Source organism: Coccinella septempunctata, chromosome 3, assembly GCF_907165205.1.
Source record: "Coccinella septempunctata chromosome 3, icCocSept1.1, whole genome shotgun sequence".
Classification (NCBI taxonomy): domain Eukaryota; kingdom Metazoa; phylum Arthropoda; class Insecta; order Coleoptera; family Coccinellidae; genus Coccinella; species Coccinella septempunctata.
Genome location: NC_058191.1, coordinates 8,635,679 through 8,654,729, shown reverse-complemented (window position 1 = coordinate 8,654,729; position 19,051 = coordinate 8,635,679). Strand labels below are relative to the sequence as shown.

Sequence of the window (19,051 nt, the reverse complement as noted above, 5' to 3'; positions counted from 1 at the left end):
TGAAGCTGCCAAATTGCAATGAATATTCTGGACATAGCTTTCGCAGATCTTCGGCAACCATACTTGTCGATGCTGGTGGAGACATAACAACACTGAAGCGACACGGGGGCTGGAAATCCACGATGGTTGCCGAAGGATATATAGAAGATTCAATGAAGAACAAATTAGACACAGCCCAGAAAATATCAACCTTGATACAAGAAGCAACAACTGAATTCCAAATTGGAAATCTAAATCTAAGATTCTAAGATTTATGCAACTTATATACGCCCTATTCTTGAGTTCGCCGGACCAGCTTGGTTTCCCAATCTCAAGTCCAATATTGAACAATTGGAGGGAGTTCAGAGATGGGCGACTCCTATACCGTAAGGTGCACTGCACCCTAGTTATGAGGAAAGAATAAAAATTTATGGAATAACATCCTTCCAGGATCGCCGTCTGAGGGGTGACCTGATCGCGACCTTCAGAATACTGAATATGACCTTCGGCACCGATTTATCAGCCTTCTTCGTTTACAATAGAAATAACTTGAGGGGCCACGAGTATAAGTTGAGTGAGGCGAACTTCAAAACAACCCCTCGGCAGCATTTTTTATCAAATCGAGTATTCTCCATCTGGAACAACTTACCCGCTGATGTTGTGGAGGCAGCAAATGTGAATGCGTTCAAGAACAGACTGGACCGACATAGAAGCCATTCGACCGTAACCTGACTGATCTTAATTTTTGTTTTTTTTTTGACTGAATCACTATTTATTTTCCATTGTTCAATTCTTGTTTACGTTTTGTTTCGCATACTTTTGATTTTTCTTTTTCTATTTTGAGCTTATACAGGCTTTGCATCAGCTCTAAACATCATTGTAATAATAATAAATAGGAACGACCGACCAAAACTTCGATTTATCTATAAATTCAATGCCTTCCTTCATTTTCGATAATTGTTCTGTTAATATTAATATAAATAAAGAAATGCAAAATTATATATTTCATTTTTGTCAGTGTGAAAGAAAGGAATGGAATTGAAGTCAAGTGAAATACCTAGTTGACGTTTACGTGAGTATGCAGTTTTCAGTGAACACAGAAAATGTTGAGTCAACGCTTTTGATAACTATTTTTATTGTTGAAAATGCAGATTATTACTAATTTTTTCGAGGAAGTCGTGGACAAAGTATAGTATTCTACTCGCACAAAATAACAATTTTTCACTCGGGTGAATTGCGACACTCACCTGCGGCTCGTGTCGCAAACTTCACAGCAATCATTTTGTGCTCGTTGAATAATATACTATTTTATTGAATCGGGGTGTGTTAAAGTTTTTGATTTTAATAAATTGATAACTGTATTTTGCGGGATAAGGACAAACTCTCAAAAGATCTTAAAGTATATTCAGCAACGTTTCGCAAACTCTCGTTTGCTTCATCAGGCCTAAAATCATTATAAAATGTCATACAAAACACTTACAGTAAAGTATAAATAAATACCTCTATACTATAAATAAGACATTCAGATGTAAAAACTTCAAAAAATCGACGGCATCAACTGTATATTCCACGTCAAATCACAAAAAAACAGCTTAAAATACTAAAAGTTTGGCTCAAATTCATTTGGAAAATTCCAGAATATTTACATCTAAAATAAATCACAGGAAAACATAACCTGAAAACACAACAGAACAAACCAATACAGTAAAACAATATCAAGGTTGTCAAACACAGAATTATCTTCATTTTCTTTCAATGAAATACCGTACATTAATTAGTTTCCACCAAGCTCGCACAGCACTATAAATGCACATATTTGGTCAAGACAGAATTGTAAAGTTTGCTTAAATGTTCAGTATCAGATCTAAAATTAACAGTGTTGTTAATGTTAATATGTATCATTTCTAAAATGTTCCTTCTTCTAAAATGTTGTTCATTGTCTAATATTTTTACATTCGAAAAATCGAACCTGTGATCGTCTTTGAAAAAATGTGAACACAAGGCTGTCCTTTCTCTATTTTTCACATCTCTGACATCGTATGCATGTTGTTTAATCCTATTTTGTAAATACTGTCTCGTCTGTCCTATATACATTTTATCACAATCCAAACATGGAATCCCATATATCACTCCTGATCTATGATCTTTATTTATTGGATCTTTTATTTTGCTGTATAACGACCCAACTGTTTTCATGTTGTAAAACATCAGCTCACTATTTTCCGTTTTAAGGGTTCTTTTGATTTTTTGGGACAGTTCTGGGACATACGGAAATTTGAAGTAAGCTTTACTCATTGTGGTTGTATTGACAGTTTTGTCATTGTTTCGTTTACGTAGAAGTTCTGAAACAATTCTATCAACGAAAGGTTTGGGGTATTTATTATCTCGTAATATGTGTTTCACTTTTTTTATGTTTAGGTCATGATACACGGGGCTGCTCAAGTTGATTGCTCTGTGAAGTAAGTTGTTAATAGCACTGATCTTATAGCTGGTAGCATGGTTTGATAAATAGTTAAGTATGATACCTGAGCTGGTGGGTTTAGTATACCAATTCGTTATAATTTTTTGTTCTTCCGTACGGTGTAAGCAGACGTCCAAAAAGGGTAAAGAACCTCCAGCTTCAACTTCAAACGTGAACTGTATCTTGTCATGGTAGCTATTGAAAATTTTTACCGTTTCATCAATCATGTCAAATGGTAAAGCCATGACAGAGTCATCAACATAGAACTTGACAAAAGGCACAGGAAAGGGTAGTTGGGACACAACTGTTATCACCAAGTCATTCATTACAAATTTTCCAAAAATGGGACTCGCAATGCCACCCATAGTTGTTCCCTCAATTTGTAGGTACGTTTCTCCATTGAACATAAAATAACTGGATTCAAACAGAAAGTCAACCAACATCAGGAAAGTTTTTCTATCCAGGCATGTATAGGCTGATATTGTCTGCCAATTCTTTTTAATGATCTGTACAGTGAGGGCATGTGTGATATTAGTGAACAAAGAAGTGACGTTTTTGATTTTTATACTTTCGCAGCTAATCAGAAAATGCCTGTTCTTGTTGTGTAGTTAAGTGAGGAATTAGAAGTGAGAGGGACAATATAAAGTTTTGTATTATACAATACCGGCTGTCCGAAATGTTAAGAAAAAACTCGATTAAATGAACTGTGCATGATTAGGAGATCGAAGTGTTTATCTGTGATAAATGGAAAAGATTTCAGTGAAACAATCACGAAACATGAAAGAATTTTTTCTAAACATTTAATTTTTTCATTACAGGCATATAACTCGATATATTTTATTGGAAGAAGTGTAATTTTCAATAAATTAATAGAAATGTATGCTGATCTGGAGGATCACATACATCCAAATTCGGCTCCTCCATTGGAAATGCGATATCCAGGATCGGCAGAAGAATTTGGAATATCGAAAAATGGACAGGCTCACCAGAATACAAAGGAGGTCTGAAATTCAGGTAGGTACTTTACATATACAGGGTGTGACGTAATGAATGGATAATGTAGTGCCTGCGGGTAGAGGACCTCATGGCGGTTCAGAAAAATATTTTGTGTTCAGTAAAAGTCCCTTGGTTTTCGAGATATTGGAGATTTTCGAGAATTCAAGAAAATCACACCCTTCGCCACTCGTTTTGCAGGCAAAACTCCAACTGAAGGAGTTTTTTCAAACTGTTTTTTGGATAGTATTCCTGGATATATGCGCTATCGAATGTAAATTATTATTTTTGGGGTGCATGAATAGTCATAAAAAAAAGATCTAACTCAAATTTTCCATTTTGCTTATTTTTTTTCCCAAGTTCAACCCAGTGTGGTGTGAAAAATAATATGGTTACCTGAGTGCCAAAGCAAGAGGAAACATGCCTGTTTCACTGAGATTCTGAAATAGTACAACTCGCTCTATTTCCAGCATTAAATACGAAATTAATTTATATTACAATAAGTCAAGGCTGAGTTTGCTGTAAGCGTTTTTCTTTAATTTTTAGCAACTGAAATGAGACTTGCAAGCAGAATAAAGCAATTATTCATAAGAAGTTGTAAAGTATCTAGTAGAGCTCCTGATGCCCACTTTGAACACTTTTTGTAAAACTCGATTCAATTAAACGATATTTTAAAATTCTCTCGTATTCTTTCATTATTGAGTTTTTAAGCGAATTTCAAATAACGAAATGAATTTTTGTAATTAAGAAAAAAAGCTAAAAATTAATTTTTATTAAATTGAGTCAAGACCTTCGTCACAAAACTGCTGAAATTTAATTCATAACTTGAAAATATTAATTTCACAAAGTTGGGGTTCAATAATTAAAAAACGAGAAAAAATAACAATTATAAAATATCGTTTCATTGAATAAAGTTTCACAAATGATGTTTAAATTGGCCACCATGAGTTCTGATACAACATGCTTTATAGTCTACACTTTCTAATGAATCATAGCTTTATTGCATATCAACAATTTTAAAATGAGTATCATTTCATTGAAATAAATTTCACAAAAGTGCTCTAAGAGGCCACCATGAGCTTCAATACATGCTCTATACCTTTTTATAGCTGATTGCTTTATTCTGCTTGCATTTCTCATTTTAGCTGCTAAAAATTTTAGAAACAGTGTTCACATTAAACAAGGCCTCAACTGATCTCAATAGGAATTTATTTTGTATTAAATGCTGAAAATACAGAGAGTTATACCATTTCGGAATCTCAATGAAACAGGCATGATTTTTTTCTTGCATTGGCTCTCAGGTAACCATATTATTTTTTACACCGCGCTAGGTTGAACCTATGATAAAAATAAGCAAAACGGAAAAGTTGAGCTAGATCTTTTTTTCATGAATAACTATTTATGCACCTCAAAAATAAATTACATTCGATAGAGCATCTATCCAGGAATACTATCCAAAAAACAGTTTGAAAAAATTCCTTCATTTGGAGTCTCGCCTGCAAAACGAGTGGCGAAGGGTGTAAGTCTCTCGAATTTTCAAAAATCTCCAATATTTCGAAAACCAAGGCACTTTTACTGAACGTAAAATATATTTTTTCTACAAGCGTGCGCGTTCAACCTTTTTCCCGCACGCATTCCAAGTTGCAAAGAGTCACTTTCCCAAAACGTGCGGGAAAAACGCCTGCTATTTCAAATGCGTGCGGGAATGGATTAGCAGGGGTTTTTCCCGCACGCAAATATTATAGAGTAAATTAAATTCTATCATGTTTCTATGCATAGAACGTCAACGATGAGAAACCCATAGTAATGACATGCAGAATTACGTCTGTCATTATATATGAATTAATCAAATGAGATATGATCTGTTTCGTGAAATGGATATATTTATATATTTCAAGCGCTTGTAGAAAAAATATTGTTCCTAACTCTTGCGGAAAGTGTCTTGCCCGCACTCAACTGCTTACCCGAACTCTGCTTCGCATCGTTCGGGCAACGGCAGTTTCGTGCGGGCAAGTATCACTTTCCGCACTTGATAGGAAAATAACTATTTTCTACAAGCTTGCGCGTTCAACCTTTTTCCCGCACGCATTCCAAGTTGCAAAGAGTCACTTTCACAAAAGGTGCGGGAAAAACTCCTGCTATTTCTTTCCCGCACGCATTTGCGTGCGGGAATAGTTTAGCAGGGGTTTTTCCCGCACGCAAATATTATAGAGTAAATTAAATTCTGTCATGTTTCTATTATATTATTATGCACAGAACGTCAACGATGAGAAACCCATAGTAACGACATGCAGAATTACGTCTGTCATTATATATGAATTAATCAAATGAGATATGATCTGTTTCGTGAAATGCATACATTTATATATTTCAAGCGCTAGTAGAAAAAATATTGTTCCTAACTCTTGCGGAAAGTGTCACTTTCCGCACTTGATAGGAAAATAACTATTTCCGAACTGCCATAGAGTCCTCTACACGCAGGCTCCATATTATCCATTCATTACTCCACACCCTTTATGTACAAACCTAAAGAGTGTTCTAAAGATAAGACGAAATTTCCAAAATGTTTTTGCGAGGATGGACAATATTTTGAATATCTTGTTCAGGATTAATTGAATAAAATATGAATAATTATTATAATTTTGTCTTGTTCTGCTCCTCACAAAAAAGGACTGCCCAAATATGCATGCAGGGTAATCCAAAACTTAACCTAAGTAAATTTTATTAGTTATCAAGAATTCAAGGTCAAATTCTGCTATTTCATTCGGCTGTTTTCACATCGGTGGTTGTCCCATTAATAATGTTGAATCTGATCTCACGTGACCGACAACAAAAAGTTCATTGGGTAATATAAAAGCTTATTGGGTAACATAATATAGAAAAAACAGCTGCACTTATTGGTTTTATTGCATCCCCAGAATTACAGAACACTCTGTATAATTGTGAATGAATTCAGTAGTGCGTGAAAATTTTTCCACTGTATGAACTGTTGAATTTAATTCAATAGTCTGAGGGACCTGTTCCTAATAGTCAAATAATGAGCCGCATGATGGAAATCATATTGCTGGTTCATAGGAACTCAAGGCTCACATTTATGATCAATATTTGATTGCAAAGAAGAAGAGCTTTCCGTATAAATAGAAACAGTGTTAATATGAGACTAAATTTAAAACATCAACGAAGCATGCTTGTATATATTATAATTACATTGGTGGTGATGCTGTATAAACATACTTAAATTTGAAACATTTCGACGGATGCCACTGGCTTATGGATTTATTTATGTCAGATTCGAAGTTCCTGTTATGAATTTCACATCTATTCTGTTCCGCATTTCTTGTATGAAACATTTTGTGTCGGTCGACATCAAGAAAGTTTTTGATTCTCTTGTGCTATTTTCTGTTTGGTAAGAAGAAAATTATTCCTTATTCAAATAGATCCGATTAAATTTTACAAAATATATGGTTCCAAGTTTGTTTTTCGCGGCAAATCGTATGCGAATATGGTAATATTTTCCACTCAAATGGACCGACATCCGTTGATAGGTTATTAGAATGGGTTATTACAAATAAACAAAATAACTATACCTTCTCAAGTTCAGATTGGCGTTAATCAGAATCAAAATGACATAAGTCAAAATCAAATTGGCAACATCAATTTCAAACTGTCATTAATCAGAAGCAAATTGGCAATAATCAATTTCAAACTGGCATTTATCGATCTTAAATTGACAATAAACAAAATAAAATTGCACCTGTAAAAATTGAACATCAAAGTTCGAATGGAGCTGAATCAGTTGATCACACAGATCAATATACCTTCCCAGCTCTTTTTTACTGTCTCTTTCGTTCCAAAAATTATAAGTTTTTCTGGTTGAAACACTTTGAAAGTATTAGGTATACTAAGGCCTGTTTGTTCAGTGCAGGATTTAAGTTAATCCTAGATTAATTTTGACATTTCCGTTCAATTCTGTCCATTAATCTAGGATCAGCTTAAATCTCGGCTTAATCCTGCTCTGAACAACCGGGCCTAAGTGTATTTTGAGGCTCCCAAATCTTAGCATATATAGTTTGCGAAATGAAATAAACAATATTCAAACAACAGTGAACAGTAATAGACGTTGATTCTGAAACACAATAAGGAGCTGAAATCGTCTCTTTTTATGATAACTCATTGAGAAAACGCACGATAGTGGTTATCTTCTGTTTCGACTTGGAATTTGCAAAGATTAGAGAAAATTTTTCATAACAATATTGGGAAGCCAACTTTCCGAATTGGTTATAAATGTTTGAGAAAATTTTGTTTTCCCGAATGGTTTTAATTAATTACGATATTTATTGTGTATATTATTCACTGAAAATTTTTCATTTAAATTTTTTATTCCAATAGAGAATTCAAATTCAGAACTCCCAATTTGAATTTGTGTAAGTATTGTCAATTTGCAATTGATTAATGCCAAATTGAAATTGATTATTGCCAATTTGCTTCTGATCAATGCCAGTGTGAAATTGATGTTGCCAATTTGATTTTGACTAATTTTTTTTTGATTCTGATTAGCGCCAATTCGAACTTGAAAATATATAGAGTCTTTTGTTCACATGGTACTTTATGTGACTATTTATGGGCATAATTCAATTTCATTCTTTCAACAACCGTTCGTTAGATTTTTCTGCATTTCCTCACATAAAAATTTATAACTGAAAACTGTTGTTCAACACCATCTTGAGGGTACGTACATGGAATGTATTCATGCAAAAATAAACGTGAATTTCCGTGAATTATTATAATCAGTAACTGAGCCAAAAGGAAAATGTTAATTTTGTTGATGAGAGTATGTTTCCAGAAGGCATCAAATACAGGGTCTTCATAAATGGTTGTAATATCGCAGTGGGCATTAATTTTGAAACTCTAAATTGACGATTCAGTTTGTCAATTCGGTTCCAAATTCATGATGAGCATAAAAACTTTTTAAATGTTAAATGATGGTAGGTTTAATCTATCGCTATTTACTGAGCGGTAAACAACGTGAATCTATTCCAGCCCTCCAAAACGCATATTAATTGTGTGGGCACTGTTTATCTTCGTTAGATGCATTCCTGAATGAAAATGCAAAGGTCTGGAAGTAATGGGTTGAAACGATTTGTAACTTTATTGGTCGCTGGCTAATTGGAGTGAAACATTCGATGAATTATGTAATTTATTCAGTAGCGGCACGATAAGCGGCAGAAAGATTAAAACTGATATATCTGTGCGGGAAAGATGGTAGTTTTAACTCAGAACGTTCGGTGTGAAGTGTAACATGTGGTGTGACTTGAAGTAGTACCAGTTAACTTCTTATATCGGAACCAGAGATATACATCAACGATGCGCAATTGCGCAAACAGCACTGAAGACGTGGATGCTAATTTTTCGGCGCATTGAAACAATCGTTAACACTGTACCCTATATGTAGTCCAAACCTACACAAAGGGACGTTCCTGGAACCTGGAACTATGTTGTGCAATCAATTCGCAGACCGAAGTGCACTACGGCACGAAAGCTAAGCAGATGACATCTCTGTTACCATTCGTGATGAAATTTAATTCTATCACGGAATTCGAAGTCGGCAAAATTTCTTGCAAGCTGCAAACTATCACTTCGGCAAGGAATTTCATGCCGGCTATAGATAACGTGCAATGCTCATGTTGTGGTCAGTTACATGTCTAAGACCCGTTTGCACCAAACATACTTAGCGTTAAGTGTCCCTTAAAATGAACTCATAACTTAAATTACGTTGCACCAACTGTCAAGTGACATTTAAATGTCCAAAGATAACCTTAAATTTAAGTGCTCCTGTAATGACCACCTAAATATTTGAGTGTGGGATTCTAACCTAGAATAATTTGTTGAACTGGTTGCAGAACTTCATTTTTGATGGATTTTGAAAATTGAATGAATTCATTATTGAATATCAAGCCTTTTCTTTTGCCTTTATTGTTATGCCATCAGTCTTTCAATTTTCAATTATGTGTCACAAATCATACTATAGTTAGCAACAAACTCTTTTCTTCTGTTGAGAAGTTGAGTGCCCTTTGTAGATTACCACCACTTGCTTGGCAATCATTAATCGTATTCGTACTAACAAGGACAATAAGGACATTTTCTTCACGTTCCTCTTCAACATTAATAAAACAAATTCACACAAGACCTTACAAAGAAAGTGTTGTACTTATATAACTTAGGTACCCTTTATTTGACAATCCTTATCATTATCAATAATAATACTAACTCAACAACAAAAAGTTGTTACTCTTTGATAATAATATAATAATTTACTTGAAACTGACCGACAGGACAATTAAGTTAGGTTAATGAAATGACAACGATCATCGGTAACCGGCCAACCAATGAAATAGCTTTATTGGACTAGGATGAAGTTGCACCAAAATAAAAAACAGAAATATCACTAGATATAAAAACATAAGGGCCCCTTACTTGAGATTCTGTTAAACTACAGTCATGCAACTGGGAATAAAATTAAGCGTCCATTAACTTTAAACGACACTTAAGTTAAGTACTCGTTTTAAGGGGTTTTGGTGCAAACGGGCCTAACTCATTTGAGTATTTTGTCCGAAGTTAATTGAAAATGGTGCCAACTTTTGTGCCGAAGTGTATTTCGTCCCACGAATTGATTACGAATGCAGCTTAAGGCATAGGGTTCACGATGAAGTTTATTATTATATTTTCCTACAATAGACAGAGAAAATACCACCTTATTTGTTTTACTTTGATAAACCCAAACAATTCACCAGAACTGTTCGAAGGTAGAAATGTAGATGGTTTGACGAGAACATCGCCAATTTCCCAACAGAAAATCAGCAAAATTGTGTAGTGTGTTTTATACCTATAGCGAAATCATCATTTACTTATTCTATTTCTTGTGAATGGTTCCATTTAGAATATTTACAGGTGAAAAATGTAGTACTGATTGGTCCGAAAGTAAGATTACAAACTATGCGTTCAAGTTTCTCTAGTAGCTTTATTTGATATTGCAAGCCGCAGCCGCCCCTGTATTTATATGTTGGCTGAACTAGGAAGTTTCTGAATGAAATGTGTTAATTCAAGGTGTTGAGGTGCTAGCGTGGGTTTCGTATCTGTTTTTAACTCGTTTTTATATACTCGCTTTCGTTCCTGTTCGATAAAAATTCATGAATCCGATATTCGAGTATTCGCTTATTTTTGATTGGACTGAAGTTTGTCGGGTATTTTTATTGTTGAAATAATATGAAGTGTCGGGTTAGAAATTGATGATCAGTTCGAATTCAGTAGATAAGAGGTGGATGAAAAGAATTTATTTTCATTTTATCTAAAATTTAGGATGTTGTCTTGCAGACGATAAGTTCGTGATGAATCAGTCAAAAAATAAATGGGAGTCTGATCCGATTCGATTAGGGTTAAATTGTAATGGATTTTGCATTAATAGGCGGGATGAATTTTAGGATTCTGGTTGAATTTTATTCGTAGGCATAGTGGAAGATCTTGGATTTTTTTGTTGAGTTCAGTCAAGCGACAGAGATGTGGGAGGTTCAATACATCAATATGACTTTATTTCATCGGAAATAAGCTAACAAGTGATATGAAAGATAATCCACTTATTCGCGTTGATAAACCTTAATAATTATCATTATTAAGGTGGACGCAATTCATATATAAATTCAATCAAGATAATAAGTAAATGATATCCCTATTATCAGGGCTAACTGGGCTTCAATCTTGAGGCGAAGCCCTTTGGGGTCACAAGTCATTCTTCCTATCATTCAATGTTTTTTGATTCTGATGATTTCATTCGGAATGCCACAGAAAAAAACGTGTCAGATTAATGTAAAGGGAGATACCTTGGCCGGACCCTGTAGAGTACCTCTCCCAAGTTAGATCTGCTTATGGGGGGGTTGTCTAGGACAGCAAAAATCAAACGATCATTGTACATACTGGAGCGTGTCAGATCAAGATACAAGGTGTATTTGAAAGTGAGGCTTTTTTTTCAACAGAAGGTAGAACTGGTCAAAATAAAGCGTTTCGCCAAAACTCACCTATACAAAAGTCAAAAAATTGAAAATGATTACTGAAAAGATCCTAATACGATCCTAGACCGTTTGTTAGCTGAATTATCGCAAAGCAGTGGGAAAAAACTTATCCCCTGATTCGACCATGTGATTTCGTTTAGAATATTGGCTCGTTCGATATTTACGTGGTAATGAAAATGGAAACTTAGGATTGCCGAATTGACAATATAAAAAATGAACATACACAAATAATGATACTTGGAGACTTCAATATTGACGTGCTAAAAGAAACAAGAAAGAAGAATGAATGGCTGAATCTTCTCAGCACCTATAACATTAAGCAGAATATTTTTGAACCTACCAGAATTACGTCAACAACTGCATCTTCGATTGATGCTATATACACCCGACTTGAAGTCCCCTTTTCCACTGAGGTACTTCATACACACATATCAGACCACAGTGCACAAATGATATCGCTCAGACAAGCTAGATCAATTCCCAAATTCAGTTATAGAAGAATTTACTCCCCAGAAAATTTGAAGAAGTTCAAAGCAAGTTTGAGAGATCAAGACTGGTTGGAACTGTACAAAATGGAAACACATAAAGTAGATGAACAGTTGGATCTTTTTTATAAAATATATAATGAACATCTAAATATGGCCTGTCCTAATGTGAAAATACCAACGAAATGTAAACAAAAGAAAATCATCAGAGATCCACATATTATGCACCTTAAAAATCAGCTAGATGTACTACTTCTGCTCAGCATGAAAGATGATAAACTCAAAGAAAAATATAAAGAAGTGAAGAAACAATATGATCAGCTATTGATAAAACAAAAATCTAAATTATATGAGGAAATGATTCAGAAGTCAGACAACAAGAATAAAACTGTGTGGACAATAATTAATTCCCTGAAGAATGGAAATAATGATACCAAATTTCCCATGGAGGGTTCCCCTGAGGTTGCGGATAAACTAAACGATTTCTTTGTCAATGCAGCATCGAACTTGATAAACACTAAGGGAAATAAGCAAGAAAGACATGGCACCACACCAGAGAACCAACACACCACAGAAATGTCAACTGTTTCAATTACTGAAGAACAACTTATGTTAATAATAAAATCGTTAAAAAACCAGCAAACAAGAGGATATGATGGAATATCTAATAACATTGTTAGAGAAACGAGGGATGAAATATTAAAACCACTGAACTTCATAGTGAATAACTCCTTGAGGCATGGAATATTTCCAGAAGCTTTGAAGATTGCTATAGTCAAGCCTATCCATAAGAAAGGAGATATAAATGATTATAAGAACTACAGACCTATAAGTATTTTGTCATCTTTCTCCAAGATTTTTGAGCTGGCATTCTGTAACCAACTTGTCCAATACTTTATAGAGAATAACTTGTTTTCCAAGAATCAGCATGGTTTTCTAAAAGGAAAATCCATACAGACAGCTGTGTTTCAGTTTCTCTTGAGGATAGTGGATGCTTTTGAGGAAGGAGACTTAGCGTTGGGATTGTTCTTAGATCTTGCCAAGGCCTTTGATAGTTTGAGTGTCGACATTTTATTGAAGAAGTTGGAGAAGTATGGTATTGCTGGCCCAGCGATGGAATGGATCCGGTCATATTTCAGAGGAAGAACACAACTTGTGGAAATTTCTACCAACAATGGTTATGTAAGATCTCAACCACTCGAATTGAAATTAGGAGTTCCGCAGGGAAGTATTGCTGGTCCTATTTTTTTCATTATTTATATTAATGATTTCATACAGAATTCACAATGTTACACAAATGAAGTGAATACAGTAAATTATGCAGATGACTCAAACCTCCTGCTGATAAAGTCCTTGTGGCCAGAGCTGAGGCAGCTGCTTGAGGATGTATTCCTGCAAGCTGAGATGTGGTTCGACCAAAATAACCTCATTTTGAATAAAATTAAAACAGGTATTGTACTGTTTCATCCTGTAAATTCTGGAATACAACCACCAGAGAGTATCTCGTTACAAAATCAAGAATACGCAGTATCAAGATGTGTTAAATTCCTTGGCCTCCATGTAGATGAGGAACTGAGCTGGCACTCACACATACAGCAACTTTGTAATAAGGCTAGTTCTTCAGTTTATGCTCTAAGGATTCTCTCAAGGTATGTTGACTCCACAACACTAAGAACTGCATATTATGGAACAATTGAGTCACAGCTTAGATTCGGAATAACCTTTTACGGCAGTGGTAATGTTTCATCTCTATTTGTCCTGCAGAAAAAGGCACTCAGAATAATGTGTAAACTGAGTTATAGGGAATCATGTCGCGGTTATTTCAGACGAAAAGGAATCTTGACGATCTATGGGATATATATTCAGGAATGCCTCCTATTTTTTCATAAGAACCAAGAATTGTTCAGCAAGTATAGGAACCTTAAGGAAAGATATAATACAAGAACCTCATCATATAACCTTCCTAAATATAGATTGACGACAAGTCAAAATCAAATGCAATACAGATGCCTAAAACTTTTCAATAGTCTACCTGGGGTAATACAGAGGGAAAACAACTTCAACTTGTTCAAGAAGAAGATTTTCAAGCTTCTACTGAGTCTGGAACCTTACTGTCTTGATGATTTCATCAATTAAAACTGCTTATTTGACACTATTTCATTTCATTTGCTATCAGTATTTATTATTGTAACCATTGATTTGAAATAAAGACTGTTTGTTGTTGTTGTTGTTGTTGTTCTCATTTTTTTTTAGTAACTTATACGATTTTATTAAATGGCTCACACTTTTTCAAAATAACTAACATCAGCACATTTCAAGAAACTGCCTCGATTTTCTACTTTTTTTTTCACCATAAATGGCACGATAAAACGATTATGATTCTCTCAAAAGTGACCTGATGCATCTAATCCGATGAACTTGATACTGAACCATTTATTGTCCAGCCTCATGTTTATGTTTTGTTTCGTTTTTGCGATGCTGGAGTCACCTTCCACAATCCCGTACTTGAAATTAAATGAAGTTTTGTCGAACTTTTAGGGGTTTCATCTCAGCCGTCTTGGATATTTTATAGGGACAATTTTTGGTTGTTAAACGACTTTTTTTGATGAGTTATACCTCACTTTTGAAATCACCAATATATGTGGTTATTTACATGTATAAGCGTATAAACATATTCTCTTAATCTGACAACCAATAAACTTGCAAAAAAAAAAGTCAGCAAGCCGATAAATAAAAATTGGCCATAAAGGTCACAAAAATCAGGTTTTTTGAATTATCTCCTCTCCTGTGCTTCATTAAAAAAATTGTAGACCATAACGTTTTCTACAAATATTGTTCGAAGCAATTTTTCATACGTTTAGACGTTTTTGAGATATATGGCGATGAATGAATGAGTACATTAGACTAGGTTTCTACATTGATCTTGGCCTTTCGCATGTGTGGCTAATTGTCTGAGCTCCTGACACTCCTCACCCTCTAGACCGAAAACGGTTAAAAGTATGTAAAATTGCTTCAGACAAAAGTTGTAAAGCATTTTATTATCTACAACTTTCATAATAAATACAGAAACGATTAGAGATACAGGAAGGGAGATATTTCAAAAAAATTCTTTGTAATCATCTTCAAGCTGTCAGATTGAGAAAACCCCGCCTTAGTAGTGTGTCAGATTAATGGGTCAACACATCTGCAACACCGAGATTTACCATCTGTATGAAAATCTGACACGCTAGGAGTCAAGTAAAGATTTTTTTTACATTTTCAAAGGTCCGCTGTGACCTTGTGTCACTTCGGAATTGTCACCCCCCAAACAACAAACTTCCGTCTAAATGACATCTCATTTATGTCAAAAGGGATCTAAAATGATCTTGCTCTGAATTATGATCAAAATTAGATTATCTAAATAAGACGTTTTCTATGAATGATGTTTTTGAAATATCTTTCAGATGCCTAGTCTTATGCCTGGCAAAATTCTTATGTCCCTAAAATATCTGAAAATAGATTAGTTTCCAAATATACATCTGAAAAACGTTTATCTTATATCTAATTGTATTAATCGCGAAAGAATCACTGAGCAGACAACTAATAGATATGATATACCATACCAATATTAGACATCAATATCTGACTTTATTAAGACATCTAGATTACATATGGAGAACATCTAACTGAAATGGTCGAAAACCAGTGACCAGATGAATATCTTTCATATATATCATTTTGTATGGTCTAGGAACATTAGAATTCAAATTGTACCAAATATGTCGATTAATATTTTCAAAGAAGATCATATATTGAAAAAACATTTATTGGATATCTTAATTTTATAATCATGATGAAATTAATTTTGAGACGGGAAATAGATATCATATACTATATCGATATGACACATCAATATCTGACTTTGTTTAGACGCCTAGGTTACATATATAAAACATTTTTGAGTAAAATGGTCGAAAAACACTGAACAAATAAATTTCTTCTAGATTTGTCATTGCTAGATCGTCTTTAAACTTCACGATTCCAAGTGTTCCAAATAATAATAAGAAGTCAATGTCATCTATTGAAGTGACTTCCGAAATTAATTTATTCATAAACCATATTTCTACGATAGTCAAAAAATTTTGGACTAATCAACATCTTCCTAGTGTATTTTTCAAATTCATATTGTGTTTTATCATCTAAGTATCAATGTTAAGAAGCACATGTAAGTATTCGTATTCTTACTGATGGGGATGTTTTTCTAGGAGACTTAGTATCAGGATATTGAAATTCGTTAAAATTTTCATATGATAAAACTGATTGGACAATTTTTTTAATATAAATCGAAAATCGAGTATGAATATTGGTACCTATTTCACTTATTTCAGAAACAATAATGGTGAAGAATGATTGACTCCTAAATTCAATATGTTAAATATGAATTTCGAACGAAATTATTGATTAACCCAAGATACTTTTGAGAGTCTTGAGGAAAAAGGATATTTTTCCGAGTTTGCAGAAAATAGGTGTTTGGTTGAAGGATCGAGAGATATGCGATGAGAAGGACTAGACACGAACTACGATCGGGTTGGATCGCTTGGTGGCGAACTCGCAATTCGCAAGAAGCCGCGAACCGGCCATGGGCCAATAGAGTTTAAGTTCATAGTGCATAGCCATTTGAACTTGAACATTCAACATTTCCGTTAGTATACAACCCTTCTTTGTAAGAAGGTCAAGTCGGCTAGTGATTGTGTTCGTTTTTTGATTAGTGATTTGTGCTGAAATAATTGAACAAGGTGAGTGCAATTTCTACTTAGGGTAGTTACAGCAGGTAATCCCTTCACACATTAATCAAATTGCTTGAACATAGGAAAATACTATTTACTTCGATATGGTATTAGTTTGGATTTGTGCTCTCTGTTGAAAATGATATCCAGTTATCGTTTTCAAATACTTACCTGAATTTTTGGCTACAATAAATTGAAATATAGGTAGATTTAAAATAGAAATATCTTTCATAGATCAATCGTCTAATAAAGTCTATTAAATGATATTCTTTAGATAACCATTGACAAGTCAATACTATTTTGTTAGATAGGTACTATTAATGGTATATATTATATCTAAAATGCGGTCCTCTGAGGAATATCAATCGGAAATTTGACGAATAATCGAATATACACAGAGCTTGAAATCTTCGAGGAAATGTTTAGATGTTTTTTAGATCATTTAGGAATTCGAATATTTTTTCGTATTTCGATGTTCGAATTGAAAATTTTGTATCAATTAATCCATAGGAGCTCATTATACGGCAGCGTTTTCTATTTCTATGTAAAATTTACTTGGTGAAGACGGTTATCTGAAAAAGTCTATTGATAGACATCTTCTAGACATCGATTCAGAAGTGAATTTTGAATCACTTCACTCAGGAAACTCTTGCTGAATAATGTAACCCTTATTATAAGTACTAACAAAACAGGATTCAATCTGAAATTTGACGAATAATTGAATATACGGAGTTTGAAATCTTCGAGAAAATGTTCAGATGTTTTTTAGATCATTTAAGAATTCGGATATTTTTTCGTATTTCGATGTTCGAATTGAAAATTTTATATCAATTAATCCATAGGAGTTCATTACCGCAGCGTTTTCTATTTCTATGTAAAATTTATTTGGTGAAGAGGGTTATCTGAAAAAGTCTATTGATAGACATCTTCAGACATCGATTCAGAAGTGAATTTTGAATCACTTCACTCAACACTTGCTGAATAATGTAACCCTTATTATTATAAGTAGTTACTTACAAAACAGGATTCAATCTGAAATTTGACGAATAATTGAATATACGGAGTTTGAAATCTTCGAGGAAATGTTTAGATGTTTTTTAGATCATTTAGGAATTCGAATGTTTTTTCTTATTTCGATGTTCGAATTGAAAATTCTGTATCAATTAATCCATAGGAGTTCATTAGAGCAGCGTTTTTTATTTATAAAAAATACTCAGGGTATCTAAAGAGTACGGAAATTGAATCCTATTGATTTATAATTTGTATCTCCAGGTTCTGGTTCATCGCTTTCTTTTGTTCAAAAGAATATTTTTTTGCATATTTTCTCAACTTGTAATTGATATTCAATCAAAAAACATTTAGCCATTTGTAATTTATGTTGCTTCCAGAGGCTGTATATGTTCTCTTCGAAAGTGAAACGCCAGCAGACTTAAATGATGCTGTCATAAAACGGGCCATTCAAGACTGGTTACGACTAGCCAATCAACGGTACGAATATGAGAGGAATAAAAACAAATAGTACAATAATCTCATCTATTTATATTATGTTTTTTCCAATTTTATGAATTTGTGTTATGTTTTTGAATTATATTTATTTTTGTTTTTTTTTTTTATTATAAATATATTTATTCATCAGAACCTGTTTTTTCTCTTCCAACTCCCATACGAACTGTCAACCATTCCGTATAAATATGAACTCGCCCATCACTAATCTGTAGATTTTCAAGTGGTCAAATTTTATGGATATGATTCGAAGATGTGGATCTTGAATCTACGGAACGTCCATTTTCTTTCACATGGACCCTTTTTCGAAACATATCTTGTGAAATAAATATGTCTAGTTAAGAGGCCATTAATATCACGTTTTTTAAATTAACCTAATATAATTCTAAAGTTGACAACAATTAGAGGACAAAAACTGTATATACAATACAGGGTCATTCTAGAAATATCTAACAAACGTTCATCTTTGATCATCTAAAATAGAAGAATACTAACACCATCTTTTTCAATAAATAATCTTTCCTCTAATAGACATCCGATTTCTTCAACGATAAAGACAATGCTCCAAAGTCTAAAGAAGATCTTTGGTGCTACATGATTTAGATGTCCTGATGGCCATGTTTTTCAGATCATCTATATATTATCAGATTGTTGATCGAAGAAAAATGTCAAAAATCTAATTATATATAAACGATATCGAATGATTTTAATAAAGTACATCCTCAAACGTCTATTATATATCAAACAAAATACCAAATCAGGATAATCTCGAGAATATCAGAAATCGTACTTGTTATAGAG

At 33.7% G+C, this 19,051-nt stretch overlaps 1 protein-coding gene across 1 annotated transcript in view; it reads right to left on the bottom strand.

Moving 5' to 3' along the window:
• LOC123309465 (transient receptor potential protein-like) overlaps positions 1 to 19,051 on the bottom strand; it is a 60,665-nt gene that overhangs the window by 3,520 nt on the left and 38,094 nt on the right. The gene's annotated exons all lie outside the window — the stretch shown is intronic.